We start from the raw sequence: 20743 nt of genomic DNA on the forward strand, positions 1-20743 counted from the left end.
TCTATGACGCTCCTCTGCCCCCTAAACTCCTCTCTCCTCTCCTCCTTGCCGTCGGCCACACTCGGGGCCCTCAGAACTCAGCAGCAGACGTGCTGCGTCTTCGCTGCTCTCAGCGTCAGCATGGTCTCACACTCTCTGACTCTGTCTGACTGACTCTCTCTTCTGACTGACTGCCTGGCTCCACCCTCCATATATATATATCCCTAACGGGCTCCCTCTGGTGGTATGAGGTGGAAGGGCGGAGGTGTTTGTATGTAATGAGGGCCTCTTGTGGAGAAGTCCGTCCATGCACCCTGGGTCCTGTGGTACCTGTGAACAGCAGGGTGCCACACCTGCATGTTCACTGGCTCTCTAAAGGGCGCCAAACATGAAGGGAGGGGACCCGAGTTCCCACCCGAGCAACCTGGAAATACTTGCCGAGTGACGAGCTTGTCGAGCACCGTGATGCTCGGGCGAATACCGAGCAGTGGCGAGCACGTTCGCTCATCACTAATTAAAATGAATCTATCAGCAAGATTTTACTATGTAAGCTGAGAGCACCATGATATAGGGACAGAGACCCTGATACCAGTTATGTTTCATTTACTTGGCTGAGTGTTGCTGTTTCAATAAAATTAACTCATTCAGCACCTTGCAATTTTCCATTTTGGCACTTTCATTTTTTGCTCTCCTTCCCAGAGCCATAACTTTATTTTTCCATTAATATGGCCATGTAAGAGCTTGTTTTTTGTGGGACGAGTTGTTCTTTTAATCCATAACATTGATTTTACCATGTATTGTACTGGAAAACATTTAAAAAAAAATCCAAGTTGAGATTTCAAAAAAAGTGCAAATCCACAGTTTTTTTAGTTTTTTATTTACCATGTTCACTAAATGCTAAAACTGACCTGCCAATATGATTCTCCAGGTCATTACGAGCCTTTAAGGCTCCTACAACATGACATGTGTTTGATACTATTTGACTATATGTGCTAGCTAAGATATCCAGATAATGCATGTACATACTACAGGAGGCAGTTTACGTTTCAGAATATTTTCCAGGTGTCCACGCTCTTAGCTTCAATTGTGTGGTTTTATTTTAATATTTATATGTTATTCTTCTTATTTTTATATTTGAAAAAAATGATTTCTTCTGGTTAATTTCTGGCTTGCATTTTTCTATTATTATATGCAAAAATAGTTTAACTGATTTTCCCAGATTTGATTTTATTTGGCTATGAGGAGACAACATAACATAATACATAACTATACTGTAAGTCACCTTTAATTTTCCTTGAATAATTTGTGATGTGCTGTGCATCCTTTATGTGACCACTGCAGCCTATCAGTGACTTCCGCAGTCATATCACAGCTTAGGCTATTGATTGGCTGCAAAAGTGACATAAATGATGTATGGCATTGACATGCAACCATCTGGAGGACTGGTGGAAACCACTGAAATCGCAAGGGCTTTACAAGGTAGCCATTGTTATTTATCATGTTACGCCATTGTCTGCTGCTGCAAAAATGTCATAAAATCTTCTGTAAAAGCCATAGACGCGCACATGAAAATGAGTGAGTTGAATTCAAAATTCTCATTCACTGAAATTGCTCATGAAAGCCAGAAATTTGTGGCACATTGCACATTATCGATTTTAACCACCAAAAGGCAACACAAAGGACTCATATTCAGATGAAACTGTTTTACTGTCACATAAGTAAGACATAGTAGGTTTTCTGTACAATGTAGAGTCAGGCCATTCAATGTATAATGGATGAACCAAACTCGCTATAATCCTCGGATGTGATCCACATCTCCTTAAAAGATTCTAATCTGGTCAGGATTGATCCTCCAATCCACGGAGCAAATTTACTATCACTCCAGGCAAAAACTTTAATATGAACAGTCTCTGGTGCCAGGGTTCTAATTTTGTTGTAAAGTCTATCCTCAAGGCCTGGGAAAAGGGTAGATGCACCAGACAACAAGATGTTTTTGAAAAGTGACATCCATAAATGCTTTCAATGATCATTTTGTGCACACCTAGAGCATCCATTGATAGATGGAGAAAATAGGATCTCTGGCGTAAGAAACCTCTGGCGGCCAATGGTAACGACCTTCCCATCTAGAAGTATGTATTTCTCTAAACCTTCTGCAGAACACTTTTCCCCTTCCTCCTTTGAATCTAAAGCCAGAGAGCAAAGTTTCTCCTTTATTTCTCTAGCAATGTCTTTCTCTGCACTGCTAACAAAGGAATGTCCGGTCTCCATAAGAAGCCTCATTAAATGATCTGTGATGTCCCGACCAGCGAAGTTAAGACGATTTCCTTCATGGGGCAGTGGAGTACCTTCAAATATGGGAAATGTAGAGGTGACACTATCTCCAATGTCCACGACTAAGCCTGTTGTGCGACCACTGGCATAGAGAGACAGAGTAGCTTGTAATGCCACATACATGGAAGGGACATTAAAGCTTTCAAACATCACTTCTGCCATGATCTCACGGTTGCTTCTTGGATTGAACGGAGCTTCAGATAGCAAGACGGGGCTTTCATTAGATTGAATTTGAAGCTCACAGTCATACACATGCTTCCAGATCCTCTCCATGTCCGGCCTAGATTTCACAATGAAGTGCTCTATGGGATATGTCAATGCCAAGATTCCTCTTAAGGATTGAGCTTCTTCACCAACATAGTAAGCTTTTCTGTTGGCTTCCAGCATGCTGTATCCGGTTATAACATGACCAATCATTGAGCTGATGACTGATCTTGGTACAGTATCACCAGATAGTCCATCTTTACATATACCGGATCCATTGTCAAAAATGACGACTGGAGCATCTAGATAATTAGACATTTTTATGTCTTGGCCAGATCTTCACTGAGAGATGAGCACTTTCTGGTGTGGAATATGCAGAAACAATCAGTGATGTCACAATATTCTAAGTGTATTTAAATGATAGTAAACCTAAAATTATTATATTGCTACTCTGCATTCAAATAAGGGGCTCCAAAGCCCTGGCCAACTGGCAGATCCGCCTCTGATCTTTTGCAAACTGCAACACTCAGCCTATCCTGACTGCTGCTGGAAATTTAAAGGTTGGAGAACTGTTGGAGAGGAATGCTCCTTTACCAAAGACAGTGGTAAATATTCAGTGATTCAGTTCAGTGATTCAGTTTGTCGCTCATCCACCTCTCAAGCTTAAAGAGTAACCGCCGTTTTAAGTGTTATTTCATAAATCAATATTACACATGAATTAAGCAACTTTATAATTTATCTTATGAGAGAAATCTACTTCTTTCTCCTCCTGCACTGATCATTCACTCTCACTTCATGGGTAAAAGTTATAAAATCTATATTCAGTGATGACAGATTTCTCCATTACTGAGATTGAATTTTTTAAAGCACCAACTGTCGTTTCATTTGGAGGGACGATGAGGAGTGAGGAGCTATAGGCAGATCCACATGATCTACTGCAAGTTCTCCTGAAACAACAGTTACTGTTCCACATAGAACTTTATGAACACCAACTATCATCTTCTATCTCAGGAATGGGAAAATCTGTTTTTATTAAAGATAGATTTTACCCGTAAATTGAGAATTTTGAGAATGAAAGATAAGTCTAGTGGGATGCAGAAGCAGATTTCTCTGATATGATAAATAACAACGTTTCTTATTTTCATGTGTACTATTGATTTATGAAAAAAAAAACATTAAAACAAAGGTTACTCTTTAAGGCTTAGATCAGACAAAGCGGAAATGTCAAGCGGCCACGACCTTATTTTTTTAATAGACTGTTAAAGGGAACCTGTTATGTCTCCAAATGCTATTAACTTGCAGATATGGGGATAAAATGCAGGTTAACAGAGTTCTAAAGCTATGCAGCCGCCATACTGAGAGTCCCACTGCCAGAAGGAAATGAACTTTAATCCTCCTGACAGCCTCCTCCTTTCTGTCTTAGAGGTGTGGCCATTGTGGCTTGAGCAACCACCCAGTACATAGTGAGTGGTGGCGGTAACCTGGCCACGGCACTGACTGACAGCCAGCTAGCACTATTTTCCTCCTGGTAGCTGGGCTGTCAGTGCAGCAGCTGCACAGCTTTAGAATGCAGATTAACCAAATATCAGCAGGTTACAGGTTCCCTTTAAACAGTTACTTGATTTTGCACAAAAAGAACTGGCTCAACTGCAAAATCTCATGGTAATTACAGTTAAATTTATGGGTAGCATAGCTGATCAGCAATATCTAGTGATAATTATCAAAGAAGAACCCACTTTCACCCATTACACAGAGCTCTTTCAGTTGACCCAATCAACTCAGCTCTAGCAACTGTCAGTATCAGAGTCACAAAGTCACAGTCACAAACAGTGAGGGCACAATCAGACGGCTGTATAAATTGAACAGTTATCAGAATGCAGTGCACGGACTGTCAGGCCGCTCTCTCGACCCGGACGTGACTTCTGCATAGAAATACATGAAGCGGTCAAGCTTGGATCAGGGGAGCCGTCAGCCAGTCCGTGCACTGTGTTCTGATCTTTGGACTGCAAAGGGTCCATATACTGTTCTTGAACAGGTGCTCTTTTCTGTCTTTGTCCGCCACTGGCATATATTTATAAACATGCACAGAAAACGTTAAGTAAGACCGTAATAGGTAACAGGTTAAACCTAATAAAAAACACTCCTAACTCTTGTTAGAAGTAGGATTTGAATCCAAACTACCAGGGGAGATTACAATCTAACAACAGCTCCTAAGAATGGTCATATAGATTAGATGGCTGTGGGCCAAATGATGCTTGAGTGGATTTATTGGCCAACAGCCATCTCGACTCTCCCATACGCAGAAGTGCATGCTTTGCCGAGCACTCCTGTATTCTCTATGAGAAAGCCCCAAACTGACAGGTTGGCTGGTAGCTTATCTCTGGTAGAACAATGCAATTGACAGTCCAAAAGCAGAACCCCATACACATTAAGCCATCTCAAGGAATCCATTGATATTAGCATGGTCAAGTAAGGAGGGCCTTTAGGTCGTTCAGCCATTCTATCTTCAAAGATATCTGCAAAAGTATCTCCAAACAAACCTGGGTCCAGAGCTGCACCAGCCTCTCTTGATTGGCTGTAACAAACAGTTTGCATTGACTGAGCCGCTAAGCTCAGCAGTTGGCTGCAGCACTGTCACAGCCACTCAACAGAGACTGGGGCGGAGCAGAGAGGCGGAGCAGAGAGGCGGCGCTCTACCTGAGGCAGGTAAGTAAAGCTCTATTTGCTATTTTACACATGGCTCGGACTAAGTGCTAAAAATATGCAAAAGGAGACAACCAATTTATAAAAAAATCACTAACAAAAAAATATATACTTTGAAATTAACAACATGAAACAGTGGCAAATGAGAGAATTAAAAACATGATGCAGGCCACCCCAGATGGGACTCACTCAACCACTCGCTTAGGAAGCCAGTGCCTTATCCATTAGGCCACTAGGGATATTAAGGTTTTAGTTGAAAGAATTGATTAGTATCTTGTTAAGTAGTTTTTGTTGTTAGTCATAACTCAGGTACAAGACTGTATGGAGAATGTTACAGAATTTTATGGAAAGTTGCCAAAGTTAATGAATCATCACTAAAAAAAGCATTATTTACCTTTCAGAACAACCATCATGATAGTCACATTGGGCTTATGTGCTGCTGATTTTCCATTTGACAAAGCTAGGACGAAACGTGCATTGGAGTGCGAGGACCACGTGTGAGCTAATGCCACTACATACCCACATGTAAGTTACTTTTACTACTATGTTTGAACATGAGTTACACCTAGTTTTAAGTATTATATAATATGTGCATTTCCCCAGAGGAGCCCATACAATAATATTTTATGGTTTTCAAGCTTGTTATTACTTCATCAATTGCCCATATACCAGTACTAATGGACAGAGCTCCTTTTTTGGATGTCTTTTTTTGCTATCCGTGATCTGTTAAAAATAAAACATTCTATGTCAGGACTATTCAGACATTTTCTTGAGACGCACCAAGAGATTGTAATTCATTATGTGTTGTAGACATTACTAGAGGGGGCAATTGGGCCAAGTTCCTTTTAAAACGTGAAGGATTTTGGATTCTAAAATTGGACACCAGATTTCCTAATGGTTTAAATTTCAAAACGGATCTCATGTATCTGCATTAATAGAGTGTTTTTATGACATTTTTGCATTTTTTTTCATTCATTTAAATGATTATGAACATGTCTATATATGTTAAAATGATGCATAAGCTTCATGTTGTACTTTTCCTTTTTATTCTATACTATATAGGGTTAATATATTTTCTGGACAAAACAGTCATGTCCTTATCACGCCCTCTTTCTGGGGCAAGTGTTATATATTTTTTCATTCCTTCAGACGTACCTTTTCAGGACTAAGAGCTACATATTCGAAACACGTAGACCCCATTGTCTTTTTCCCCTTTTCCATTAATGTTTGTAATGTACTTTCCCTTTTTTTAATCGTTTAATTAAATGTGATGCTTTAGATCCATATCTATATTTTCCTATAGCGCTTGCTGGAGCCACCTTTTTCTTTCATGTTCATCCTGTATTTGACCTGCAGAACGACCGCGTCAGCAGACACCAATGCAGCTGAAATAACTCAGCTGGGAGAGAGTTACCCTCAAGATCTGAAGGTCTCTTGTTCAATCTTGGGCTTTGGCAAGTTACTTTTCTCTTCACCCAATAATTTGCAAGCAGAAAAAAAAGATGTAACGAGACCTAACCAGTATAAATATTTACAACAAAAGTAAAAATATTGGACACTTTTTGTTTTTATGGCATGAGTTATCTTTTATTTTGACCTTTCTTGTTATGGAAGTCATTTTTAATTTCAGATTGACATAGTTGCATAAGGAGGACTTTTATTTGTAGAAATTGTTATATTAATCAATTTATTTTTACGAATATGAGCTTTTTCTTAGTTGATTTGTTTTCCTTTTCTTTTCAGAATTGTTAATTGTATCTATGTATAGCTACAGTTGTTATTGCATAGACAAGTATGTCCTATAGAATAGACGTGAAGATGGAGAAGCACAAAGTGTGTCCTAAATGTGCTTGGAAAGTTTCAGAAGAGCAGACCCTAAAATGTTCCAAAAGTACAATATTCTACAGAAACTCCAAAAAACAGATGCTGAGTAAAACAACACAGCAACAGGATAAACAAAGAATATCAGAAGTGGGATTTGAACCCACATCTCCAGAGGAGACTGCAACACGAGGCCAGCGCCTTAAACCGCTCGGCCATCCTGACTTCTGTTGTTTTGGATTACTGTACTGTTGTCTGAATAATCAATAGGAACAGCAGAAATATTGACGAATACATTTTAATCATTGGCAAAGAATGTGTTTTTTACTCTTCAGTTTTTGTCTCTTGTTGATGTGTCATTCTTTAAATAAAGCTGCTTTGTTTTGATAATATGTTACATGCAAGCCACTAGGTTAAAATAGGGCGAGACAGGTTTCATGAATTCTTTGGAATCCTGGGGAACCGTTACTCAGGGCGACCATAGGCTGCAGCTTCTCTCAGGCACAGGATAGATTCAATTGCTGACCAGACACATCTGACAAGAGTCTTTTTCAACAGTTTAACAGTGGAATTTAACCTGAAGCACGGCCAGTGCAATTCAGGGATATTACAACAACAATCTTCAATAGAGTACAGTCTGAGTTTCTTGAGCAACTGGATCCAGTAACAATACAGTAGTTTCTTCACAAGGCACAGTATTACAGTCTCTTCAGTAGCATAATTCAGCATAGATTAGATCTCTTAGCACACTTCTATGCATACACAACCACAGGGTTTTCCTTCACAAGGACACAATAGTACACAGCATTCTTTATCCTGCATGGAGATGGAGGTGGGGAGGGTTTGATGAGAGAGATGATCCCTGTGACACAATTCATTCTAGTCCTTATCTTCCTGCCCGATAATACTCTGCACTGTTAGTTCAGGGAGTTTATCTGACCTGTGTTTAGTTTCTCTCCTCATCTGAATCCTGTTCAGTTACCTTCTGTCAGATCCAGATCACACACCACCTATATGTATATGTGATTTTAACACTTGTTTTCTTTTTCTTCTTTTAGACCAGTTGTTGGAATGAATCTGAAGGTGGATCGAAGTACGAGGACGAAGACATTGGGCGTTTACCCCTTTAAGGGATAACTACTATTTTTATATATAAATGTATATGTTTATATGTAGGCTAAACTATGGCCCTCTCCCCGAACTTTGATCCTCCTATGATTGTCTCACTGTGGAGTAATTTTCTTTGCTTGGCTTTTATGCATTTTTGTACATAGGCATATGTATTATTGCAGTAATTATAATGATGCTAGAGGCATTATGTTGTGCCCCCCCTCTCCTTTCCCACCCCTATTCCTTGTGGTAGTTACCCTAGTGCTGAATGGGAGTCTTGGTGAATAGCTGAGCCCACATAACCGCTGATCATGTGGTCTTGGTCCTGTGACTTACCTCTAGTTATGTGGCAGGTCCTGCAGATGCAGCTGAAAGGTATTGTGCGCTTACAATTTATGCCATTACAATGTTTATAATAAATGGAGTTAGGAGAGGTATATGTACATAATGTGGGGGTAATTCTAGCAATAAAATGTGCATTTAGAGCAATAATATACGCTGTTTGTGCAAACATGATGGGATCAAAGGTCAAATGGGTGCGGTCATGTGATCGCTTTCCTGTGATGTGACAGGTCCTTCTGGTGTGATCCGATTGGAGTTCATGCATATGATTGTGGACATCCTCCTTTAGTGCCTATCCATACACCTATGGTGATTGGTCTGGAGAGCCTCCATACTTATGACCCCATATGAAGTGATTGGTGGGTGGTTGCTTAGATATCGTAATGCCAAGCCTGATAGGTGAACTACGCTACAATACATATGTAAATAATGGTCTAATATATTTGTTTTTGAGTAAGATTGTATTTTATGGATGTCATATTTAAAATAACATCTGTGTTAATGTGTAGCACCCCGAGGGCTCGGCGGCTAGAGGGGTATTGCACCTCAAACCAGAGGTGCGATATTCCACTCCCGGGTAAGGATGGAGTGTGGACCAGGACTCGGTAGGCTGCATGCACCACACACACCCCATTTCTGAGGGACAGTTCAACGGTGCTCCCACGAGACAGGAGTGCAGGCACGACAGAATCTGTCCCTGGCTGGAGTGGGGAGGGGAAAGTACACCCAGTGGTGTAGGAGCAGATAGGGGTGGGTCTCTGGGCATAGGTAGGAGCCCATTGGTTGCTAGTCACCTGGGCTCAAACATAGAGGGAGGTATATAAGTTGGGCACCATCTTAGAATAGTGTTCAGTCCAGGGAGTGAGTTCAGAGAGGAGTTCAGCCAGAGAGGGCTGACAGGGAGCTGTGGCTCAGTCTGGGCCCAGCTCCATGAGGCAGGCCTGGAGTGGAGGGCAGAAACAGCAGAGAGAGAACAGGAACAGGAAGGAAAGTAAGAAAGGAACAGGAACACAGAGAAAGGCCCAGAGACACGAGAGAAGAAGGAACCCCATAGGCCCAGGAGATTGCGGGTGATGGGATGGCAGAACAGGGTACCGGAACCCAAATTGGTGGGCCAAAGACCGGAGGTTGTGACCACATCTTGCTGCGACCCCTCACTACATCCACCAGGAAAGCATACCACATAGGGTCAGGGAAACCGGAGATAGGTTTCGCCAAGAGAAGGCCCGAGGAAGCTGGACAAAGGTGGGTCACTTGTGGCCACGGCCAGAGAAAGGAGGAGAAGGGAGCCCTGTGCCCCGCTCTGGAATTGCCTGGGAGTTGGTCGAGCCCCTTGCCTGGTGGACGCAGCACGGCTTGGGCAGTCACCGCCGGTACCGAGGTGACTAGGACCAGTAAAGAACTGTGAGTAAAGCATTGGAAACTGCAACCACATGTCTCTGTGTTTCATCGCCGCACCAGCACCATTAGTACTGGGACGCTCACACCATCGGCGGTCCCCACTGGCCGCAATCCACGGGTGGCGTAGTCGGACACTTATTATTACACTAAGACTGCCACTGGTTTGACCGCCCTGGGCACGGACCGGGTCACCGCCACGGAAGACTACAGCCCCCAGCGATCCGGCTCCGGGTACTCCCGCACCGTGCATCCACAACACAGCCCCAGGGGGCGCGTCAACTTTTGGCGTAGTCGGCAGGATTCAAACCAACCCGCCACCAATGGGTATTGCGTGCCTGAAGAAGATTGTACATGTACCTTGAAAAGAAGTCTCCCGCCATTTCCAGAAGTTTCCCGTTGTCCGGAGTCGTTTCCCGCCATCCTGAGCCGATTCCCGCCATCAGACGCCATCTTGGACCGTTTCCCGCCATCTTCATCCGTTTTTCCCACCATGGCAGAGCGGACGCCATTATGTGCGCACCAAAAGACAGCAAGAAGCCACCTCCAATCGTGGGCCAGGTCCCAGAGTGGCGTCAGAGAAGGGGCCCGCCCCCAGCAACAATGAGTGCAGCAATGGAGATGTCCATCAAGGTAGGGGGGCTGCCCCTGAAGGTGATTGTCAGCAGATGCCCCCAAGACCAACCCCCATGGGGGCGGATAGGAAAGAAAACTGTGAGGCCGGGTGCGGCCTGGATCAGTCTGGACCTACTGCACCCGGAGATGGAGGGAGCAGCGAACCCCACCAGCACCCTGGCCCAGCAGCACGTAACTGGCCAGCAGGAGACACCGCAAGGACCGAGCAGTGTGCCTGCCTCTGAGGGCGGAGAAGATGGACCGGCGGCTGCGGACGACGCCGCGGAGGAGGCCACGGAGGCCGAGGCAGGTAACGGGGACGTCATCACCCCAAGCCCTGAGACCACCAGCCTGCCCCTACCCTCCGTTGCGGGACCCGAAGCCCCGGGGACCGTACCTGATACCACGCCTCCACCGCCGGCAGCTAGGCCTCAGGCTGCAGGCGTCGCTGTCACGCCCCGTGCCCTCTTGTTATGCCAAGTTTTTACCACTAAGGTTCAGATACGGCTTTAAAGAAGGCAACCCTTTGCGATATAATGCAATTTTATTTATAATAGTTGATTTAAAAGGTAAAATACATAATTAAAGGAATAGTATGATATGATGATATTGCATAAACTTTTGTATATGTTATAATACAAAGGTTAAGTACATATATATATATATATATATATATATATATATATATATATATATATACTCACTTCGTCACCAAGGAGCTTTTAAACATCATCCGTCTGGAACATCAGAGAAGCAATTTCACCAAGACAGAGAGACCCCTGGAAGTCTTCACAACACTGCATGGGCAGGTACATACAACACTACACATCAGTGCAGGTATAACTTATGGCTTCTATCTGTATCATGATTCCAGTGTCTTTTATAAGATTTAGACAATGGAAGCATAAAGCTGGTTAATGTTTATAAGTATGACTCGTCGATAATACAGAATTGGCCAGGTTCTGTAATCTCGAGAAGTTTACCTATAAACATTGTTTTAGACAATAGATCTGTGTATTTCTCGTGGAACATAATGGTAAGTGTACATACATTATCTGAATCAGTATTTTGGTTACAATAACACTATTTGTCAAAGCAAATATAACACTGGTCACTTGTGTACAAATCAGGATAATGAATCTTTGAAACACACAACATAGACCATAGAACAATTAACATTGTCTTACTGCATTGACACCTAGCAAACACTTTGTGGATAGCATGCATCAAGGACAGTTCATGTCAAAGAACTACTTTATCAGTATCAGAGTATATCAATGATATTACACTGCAGTATATTGCAACATATTCCACACTTGGTCTAATCACCACACTTTATCAAAGCATATAAACAATATGTTACAATATGTAGGCTATAAGATATCCATATTTTTATTAACAATACAATCCACACTTGAATATCTTATAGCCACACATTATTTATACAAAGCACGCTATCCAAAGTGGATGGTTTTAGCGATTGATTGACATAAAAATAATAATGGAAGTGTACACTGTGTACAACAACACAAAGCAATGCATGAACAAATTATAGCAAAAAATAAATCAGCTGGCCTAATACTCAAAGTCTTCATGGTCATCATCTCCTCTGCCAAAAAGCTTTCCCCAATGCAGTTCACACAGGCACAACATGGATTGCACGTGAAGTTCTGGGTCACAACTTCTCCTTCCGTATCGTCATCTTGAGTAGCTACCCCTATAAGCTTTGTCCATAACTGTAAAGGGGGTCGGTACTGCCACCAAGTCTCAAATATATTGATAGCAGTGGTAACCTTTGTCACGCAAAAATGGCTAGTGTTCATCATTTGAGCCAAGTAAATCCATATATTCTGTTTGGTCTTCCATGACGCCACATTTTCCACGGTTGGCCTCTCGATTTTCGGTCTGAAGATCGCTTGGGTCATCATTTCCAGATTTTGATCTAAAGGGAAAACACATATTATTCTCTGCACAAAATCCCGGTCAGTTGGGACGTGTTCCCCTTTCTTTTGCCGGGGTTTCATAACTATCAACACATTGTCTGCTCCTTGAACAATTACCTCAGCAGGTTCTGGAGGACCTTTGTCACCCAATTGTTTCACCCAGATTTTTGCACCATCATTGATAGGATGTGAGGATCCAAATCCTTCACCTCCTCTGACTTTCACTACTGCAGGGGTCCTTACTCTGACCACCTTCGTTTTAGAAATAGACAGTACCAGTAACTGAGTTATCTTATCTCTCTTCTGTATTATCATGACCTTTTCTTCATAATTCATTAAAAGTACCTTAATTTCTACCTGATAATCCTGGTCTATCACTCCTCCCATTACCTGAATACCCTTTAAGGCCATGCCTGACCTTGAGGTTATAAGACTAAGACCAAAATGCTCAGGTTGCGTTTGCAAGCCTACAGCAGTCCTGATTTTCTTTACAGCTTCTTTGAAGTGACTTTCATTGTCACTTTGAATCTGTATTGGGATACAGTACAATACCATTGTTTCCAAAGTCTTAATAGTATTGTTAGAATTGGCCATTTTACAGGTACAAATCAACGTAAACCCAGAATGTGCATCCACAGCCATGCATACGCATCCTCCATCATGTAGAGGAGGGCCAATGTAGTCCACTTGCCAAATTTGCCCAGGAAGTTTTCCTCCAGCTTTCTGGCCTCTCACCACATGAGAGATTGGTCTTTGTTTTGAATGTTGACACTTCATGACAGTTTCCTTTATCAAATCTAATCTGATGGGCACCCCTCTGGTCTGTGCCCATTGAGTCAGTCCAAGCAGCTCCTCAGTGGTGTCAGTATTTTTATTGGATTCAGTGACTGATATTTTGGACTGTTCGTCTGCTACTGGGTTGAAGAGTCTTTCCAGGGTATCTGAAGCACAAATAGCATCAACATGAAACACAGTCACTTTAATCATTTGCACAATTGCCCAGATATCTTGCCACAACTCTTTTCCCCATACTTCTTTGCTATGTATACTTGTAGTCTGATAGCCCACTGCGTTCCACACATGGTTGTTGCCTTGTTAACTAGCTGACCCTTCTGTAAACCACACTTGTTTCCTCTGCTCAGGAATCAATTGTTCAGAGGGTATCTCCTGCTCCTGAAGTCCCATAGAGACTTTGCTTAACTTCTCATGGAATGTGGAGATTCCACTAACTCCTGGTTTTGCTCTGTCCTGAATTGCCTCAATTTGCTTTCCTCCTAATTCTGTAGTTATAACCTTGCACTCACTGAATTGTTTTGGAGTTCCCTTAATCAAACTGGCCTCCGCGCCTGTATCTACCAACATATGTGGGGCGTGGCCAGCATGTCAGTCACTTTTATCTGTCTCCCTCCATCGATCCTCCATTTCAGATGAAGACATCTTATTAGGAGAAAATGATGCCCCCTTCTGTTGGACTTTGAATTCCTGTATCAAGGATTTAACTTCATCATAAAGATCCTCAAACCCCGGTGCTGTGGGCTTTGCTGGCGACGAGGAGGGAGTGGGCCCTCTCTCTCCCCATGTCCTGCCCGGCCCCTGCTGTGGGGATTCAGGATCTTTTACTGTAACCTTTCTATTATGTGAAACCCCTGACTTTTTATTAAGTCCTCTCTTTAGATACAATTTCCACATCTCGTCAGTACAAATCCCGTCTATTTTATCCCTGTGGACACCATCCTTTATCAGGGCCATAAACATACCTTTCCGGGTAATGCGGGATCTAGGATTGTAGTTACTTTTGACATTGTCACGCTGCTCTTCAGAGGGAAAATTACCCTTTTGTTTGGGACCCCAATCTCCCAGATCCCCTAACTGTCTAATTGCCTCCAATGTATTGGCGATAGTTTTCCCAGTCTGATTTATCATTAGTGTCATCATGATATGCTTATAGGCTGGAGGGGCATTTCTAATGATACGATTTCGAATAGATACACTTACAATAACTTGCATGTAATCGTCATATGTATTTGCTGAAATACCATTTTTCATGACCTCCTCCTTCAATCTCTGAGCACAATCTTTCAATGTAAACCATGGTTTTTCATTTGGTGGCCAATCTGCCTCTGATGGGTATTTATGCTGCAATGCCATGGCCACAACATCAAGCATACTACACACCACATGTGGCTGCTGAATTGTCAAGGTACGGAAGGCCTCCTTCACTACAGGTTCATGACTGAGTTGGACAAATTTTGAGCCATCCACTGCATCCACCTGCACTCTATGAGCCCCCATCTCCCATAATCTGACAGCCCAAGCTACCAAAGATTCATTTGGCTTTTGAGAAAAATGATCATGAAGGTCATTAAGCTCCTGCTGACTGTAATCCTCTACTGCATTCTTATTCTGTTTACCTACAGCAGTTTCTACCATCCGTCTCCGATATATAGGATGAACTTTCACTGGGTTAAGAGGAGGATCAATTTCTCTCTTTCCATTGAAATACTCATCCTCAGTCTCTGGATCGGTGATGTTTTCGGAGTCAGTTGAATCCCATACATCCCCATCCCACTGATCAGGGCTCCACTCTATCCCTGCTTTGGCTATGGCCAAAGCTACTTTCTTTTTATTAACCTTCCCTCGCCTCCTTTTGTATTTATACTGCGCTACATGTACAGCAGCCTTTTCTGCAACATGCTGATATCCATCACATCTGTCCATTAATAACTTATTCTGACACTGTGCTATAACCAACGCATTCTGGGCCTCACACAACTGTCTTTCCAATTCCTGAACTTTTGTTAATATACGTATTCTTTCCTCATGCTGTTTTCTATATGCATACAGCAGGATCCATCCACGCCTGCCAACAGTGCCCAACTCTTTACCTTTTTCTACTTTCACTTTCTGCAAGCATGAAACCACATCATCAGGTTCAGCATCATTCAAACATTTGTCCCATGCTTCACTCAAACCAGCACTGTGGGACCATTTGGTTGCCAAAATATAATAGGGAGTCTGTTCCCAACCTGGAATCTCAACAGACTCACTTACATCTAACTTTCTCTTAAAGAAAGTCATGTTTTACGCAATATAGCAATATCACTCTATCACACCTTATCACACAGAGTCCTTATCAATTCAAGATGATTGTAATTTTTAACAAAAAAGAACTTCTGAGCCTTCTGCGTATCCTGCCAACTACGCCAAATGTTATGCCAAGTTTTTAACACTAAAGTTCGGATACGGCTTTAAAGAAGGCAACCCTTTGCGATATAATGCAATTTTATTTATAATAGTTGATTTAAAAGGTAAAATACATAATTAAAGGAATAGTATGATATGATGATATTGCATACACTTTTGTATATGTTATAATACAAAGGTTAAGTACATATATATATATATATATATACTCACTTCGTCACCAAGGAGCTTTTAAACATCATCCGTCTGGAACATCAGAGAAGCAATTTCACCAAGACAGAGAGACCCCTGGAAGTCTTCACAACACTGCATGGGCAGGTACATACAACACTACACATCAGTGCAGGTATAACTTATGGCTTCTATCCAGTGTCTTTTATAAGGTTTAGACAATGGAAGCATAAAGCTGGTTAATGTTTATAAGTATGACTCGTCGATAATACAGAATTGGCCAGGTTCTGTAATCTCGAGAAGTTTACCTATAAACATTGTTTTAGACAATAGATCTGTGTATTTCTTGTGGAACATAATGGTAAGTGTACATACATTATCTGAATCAGTATTTTGGCTACAATAACACTATTTGTCAAAGCAAATATAACACTGGTCACTTGTGTACAAATCAGGATAATGAATCTTTGAAACACACAACATAGACCATAGAACAATTAACATTGTCTTACTGCATTGACACCTAGCAAACACTTTGTGGATAGCATGCATCAAGGACAGTTCATGTCAAAGAACTACTTTATCAGTATCAGAGTATATCAATGATATTACACTGCAGTATATTGCAATATATTCCACACTTGGTCTAATCACCACACTTTATCAAATCATATAAACAATAAACACCTGAAGAAAGGGTGGGGGTTCATTCGGGACTCTGCCACCACCACAGACATCCATGTTGACAGGAGGGATGTGGAGGGTCACCTGCCAGAGGGCCATCCGGAACGGGATCTGTCTCCAGGAGACTTGGTGTCCTACACCCGAAACCGAGGCCTAAAGGGATGGTATGCCCTTCATGTCCAGAGGATAAGAGGAGGAGCGGTACCACTCGGACCCCGAGTGCCAAGAGGGCCCGGACGGGCCTGAAGACTACCTAGAGGAGCATCAGGAGGACGCCGTTACCAATAAACGGTAAAGTGGAACTGTAAATAGTTACCCGTCAGGGTACAAGAACTGTTGCTGAGCGGAGTGTGGTCCCCGTTGGGACTAGTGTGGAACTGTTAAAGGGACTGTTTCCTGCCAAAGTTACCCCCCCCTACATCCCCTACCAGGCTGAGGACTGTGAGCAGCCATTCCCCTATTCCCACTGGCCGAGGACTGAGAGCGGCCATCCCTGTAAATAGTTGCGCTTCCTAAAGCGCCCCCTACTGGTTTTATACAAAAACTGCAACGTCTACCTCAAGATTAACTGGACTGTTGCACCTTTAACTGGTCGCAAGTTGCACAGCGGCCAGAACTCAAGAATATGTTTTGAAAATGTTTAACTTGAAAATGCCTTAATGTGAAAAGTCTATGTGCTGCTAAAATAGAAATGCCAAAGTTTTATATGGTGTTTTTGCAAAAAGAGTTCTGGTGGCATTAGCAAAATGTTTTATAATGTTTATACCAGTAACGTTAAAAAGAAAAGAGTACCTCCCATAAAGGGATGAGTTTTTGGTTAATGTCTTATATGCGAGTGCACTTTAAAAAAAATTTGTATGTTTTTAAATTGTTTTTATTCTTTTGCAGCCCGAGGACGTGCTGTGGTTTACCAGGGGGGAATGCAGCACCCCGAGGGCTCGGCTGCTACAGGGGTATTGCACCTCAAACCAGAGGTGTGATATTCCACTCCCGGGTAAGGATGGAGTGTGGACCAGGACTCAGTAGGCTGCATGCACCACACACACCCCATTTCCGAGGGACAGTTCAACGGTGATTTCACGAGACAGGAGTGCAGGCACGACAGAATCTGTCCCTGGCTGGAGTGGGGAGGGGGAAGTACACCCAGTGGTGTAGGAGCAGATAGGGGTGGGTCTCTGGGCATAGGTAGGAGCCCATTGGTTGCTAGTCACCTGGGCTCACACATAGAGGGAGGTATATAAGGTGGGCACCATCTTAGGACAGAGTCAGTCCAGTCAGGAGGAGAAGAGAGAAGGAGAGTTCAGCCAGGAGGGCTGACAGGCAGCTGTGGCTCAGTCTGGGCCCAGCTCCACAAGGCAGGCCTGGAGTGGAGGCCAGAGCCAGAGGAGAGGAATAGAAACAGCAAGTAACTGGAACAGAAAGGAAACAAGGAACAGCACATTAGGAAAGGCCCAGAGACACGAGAGAAGAAGGAACCCCATAGGCCCAGGAGATTGCGGGTGACGGGTTGGCAGAACAGGGTACCGGATCCCAAATTGGTGGAGGCAACAAATTCCTCAGCCAAAGACCGGAGGTTGTGACCACATCTTGGTGCGACCCCTCACTACATCCACCAGGAAAGTATTCCACATAGGGTCAGGGAAACCGGAGATAGGTTTCGCCAAGAGAAGGCCCGAGGAAGCTGGACAAAGGTGGGTCACTGGTGGGGACTGCCAGAGAAAGGAAGAGAAGGGAGCCCTGTGGCACGCTCTGGAATTGCCTGGGAGTTGGTCGAGCCCCTTGCCTGGTGGACGCAGCACGGCTTGGGCAGTCACCGCCGGTACCGAGGTGACTAGGACCAGTAAAGAACTGTGAGTAAAGCATTGGAAACTGCAACCACACGTCTCTGTGTTTCATCGCCGCACCAGCACTATTAGTACTGGGACGCTCACACCATCGCTCCCATCATCCAAACTAGCTGCCCTGAGGCAATACTTCTCCCGTGGGGAGTTATCCCATACTTGGCTGCGCATACAACATCAGCCTCAGCGGTCTGCAGCGCAGCGGCGGTCCCCACTGACCGCAATCCACGGGTGGCGTAGTCGGACACTTATTATTACACTAAGACTGTCACTGGTTTGACCGCCCTGGGCATGGACCGGGTCACCGCCACGGAAGACTACAGCCCCCAATGATCCGGCTCCGGGTACTCCCGCACCGTGCATCCACAACACAGGCCCAGGGGGCGCGTCAAATGTATGGATCTATGTTTTTTGTACTATATTCTAAATATCTAATCTTTATTGATGTGGGGGTTGAACCTTTGCAGTGACTGGTGAGCTATTGTGAACCACACTACATAAGGACGGCCCCATGTTTTTTCACCTATACTTGACAAAGACCCACACAGGGTCGAAATGTTGTGTGTTTTGGGATGATGGAATAAACACCTCTTTTGCAATTGAACACCATGGCATGGACGCTGTCTTTAACTTTTGTATGCTGATATTTCCTCGAGTGGGTTCCTTGAGGATTATGGACGTGCGTTCCTTGCAGTAAATGCTGCTGACCACCATTTTTCCTGGATTCTGTCAGATCCAGATCACACACCACCTTTCTCTTCAGCTTCAGCCAGACTACAATAACAAGTTCCCCAAAATCCCCCTGGCGCTCTGCTAAAACACTCCCTGTCTCCTGTGACTGTGTTAACCCCTCTAGGTGTTGGATGCTTCTGAAGCACAACACTTCCTGTCTCCTGTGCTTGTGCTATTTGTAACAGTTGCTGGATGCTTTGGAAGCAACAGCACTACTTCTGCATGTCACAAATATTGACTGGTATTTGGCTTTGACAAAGCTTTATTGATACAGTCATATGCAGATTATATGCGTTTATTACCTGCAGATTTTCTGTAACTAATGCAAGTCTTTGGGAAAAATCTGCACAGAAAACACGCACTGCGGGCCAGCTTATGCTGATTAACATAAAGCACAATGGGCAGATTTCTGTAAATCCCATCCACTTTGCTGGAGCCCAAAATATTCCAAAAAATACAGTTTCCTGCAGAAACTCTAAAAAACGGACACTGAGCACAACAACACAGAGCAACAGGATAAATAAACTAAAAATGATATATCACAATAAAAATAGCAATTGTTAGAAGAGGGATTCAAACCAATGCCTCCAGAGTAGATTGTGACCTGAGCGCAGCCCCTTAGACCGCTCGGCCATCCTGCCTTCTGCTGTGTTGTGCTTCTGTACTGTTGTCTGACTAATCAGTAGGAACAGCAGAATTCCTAACAAATGAATTCTAATCATTGGCAAAGAATGATTTTTTATCGTGCTTTTGACGCTGCGGTTTTTGTATGCTTGGTGTGTCATTCTTTAAATAATGTTATTTTGTTTGAATGATGCCAGGACCCGTTAAAGGGTGAAACGGCCATCGTCCATTATGTGTTCAAAAACTCTCCTGTATCCATGTTTTAATTTTTACTGAATAAAGGATCTTTCAAGGAATGGTGAGTGCCACCTCTCTTCTTCTTTTTACATATGTCTCATAGATATAACTATTAGGCTGTGTGCCCACGATGCGTTTTCTAAGCGTTTCCGCAGCGGCAAAAATGCTGCAGAAACACTTAAAAAACGCATGGTAGAAGGAGTGCCATGTTCCCCAATGATAATCCGCATGTGCTGTGCACATGCTGTGGAATTTTCCGCTGCGGATTATCATTGCGGAAAAAAACGCAGCACTACCAATTATTTTGCGGAAGTGCTGCGTTTTCGCCGCCATTGACTTGCATTAGATTGCATGGATTACGCATCACTGTATATGTTGATGCGCATTCCATGCGTTCTAATGTGTGGATGGTACCCAGGTCTAGAGAAGAGGAGACTCTCCTCCGGACCTGGGTACCATAGAAAACTGTAAAAAAAATAATAAAACAAAAAATAAATATATACTTACCTTCTGGCGGCCCGCGGTGCGCTCCTCCTTGCTTGGCAGCAGTTTGCGATGGAATGAAGGACCTGCGCTGACGTCAGAGTCATGTGACGGGTCACGCGAAGCTGACGTCGGCAGGTCCGTCACTCTACCGCTGCCGGCAGCTGGGCCGGAGAAAATCAAGACAGCGCGGGCCATCGGAGGGTAAGTATATATTTATTTTTTTATTTTTTTACATTCTCTCGGGTCACAGTATATAAATCCATGCCGTTTACATGGATTTATATAGTGTGACCAAGTTGACAAGCACTTTCCAAGTGA

The 20743-nt window shown here is 43.3% G+C and overlaps 1 pseudogene; it reads right to left on the reverse strand.

Annotated features, from left to right (window-relative positions):
* Positions 1 to 1740: 1740 nt before the first annotated feature.
* On the reverse strand, positions 1741 to 2832 carry LOC141173177 (actin, cytoplasmic 1 pseudogene; annotated as a pseudogene).
* Positions 2833 to 20743: the final 17911 nt, after the last annotated feature.

Source organism: Phyllobates terribilis, unplaced genomic scaffold (assembly GCF_046119375.1).
Source record: "Phyllobates terribilis strain yellow unplaced genomic scaffold, ASM4611937v1 Scaffold_12__6_contigs__length_324123572, whole genome shotgun sequence".
Classification (NCBI taxonomy): Eukaryota; Metazoa; Chordata; class Amphibia; order Anura; family Dendrobatidae; genus Phyllobates; species Phyllobates terribilis.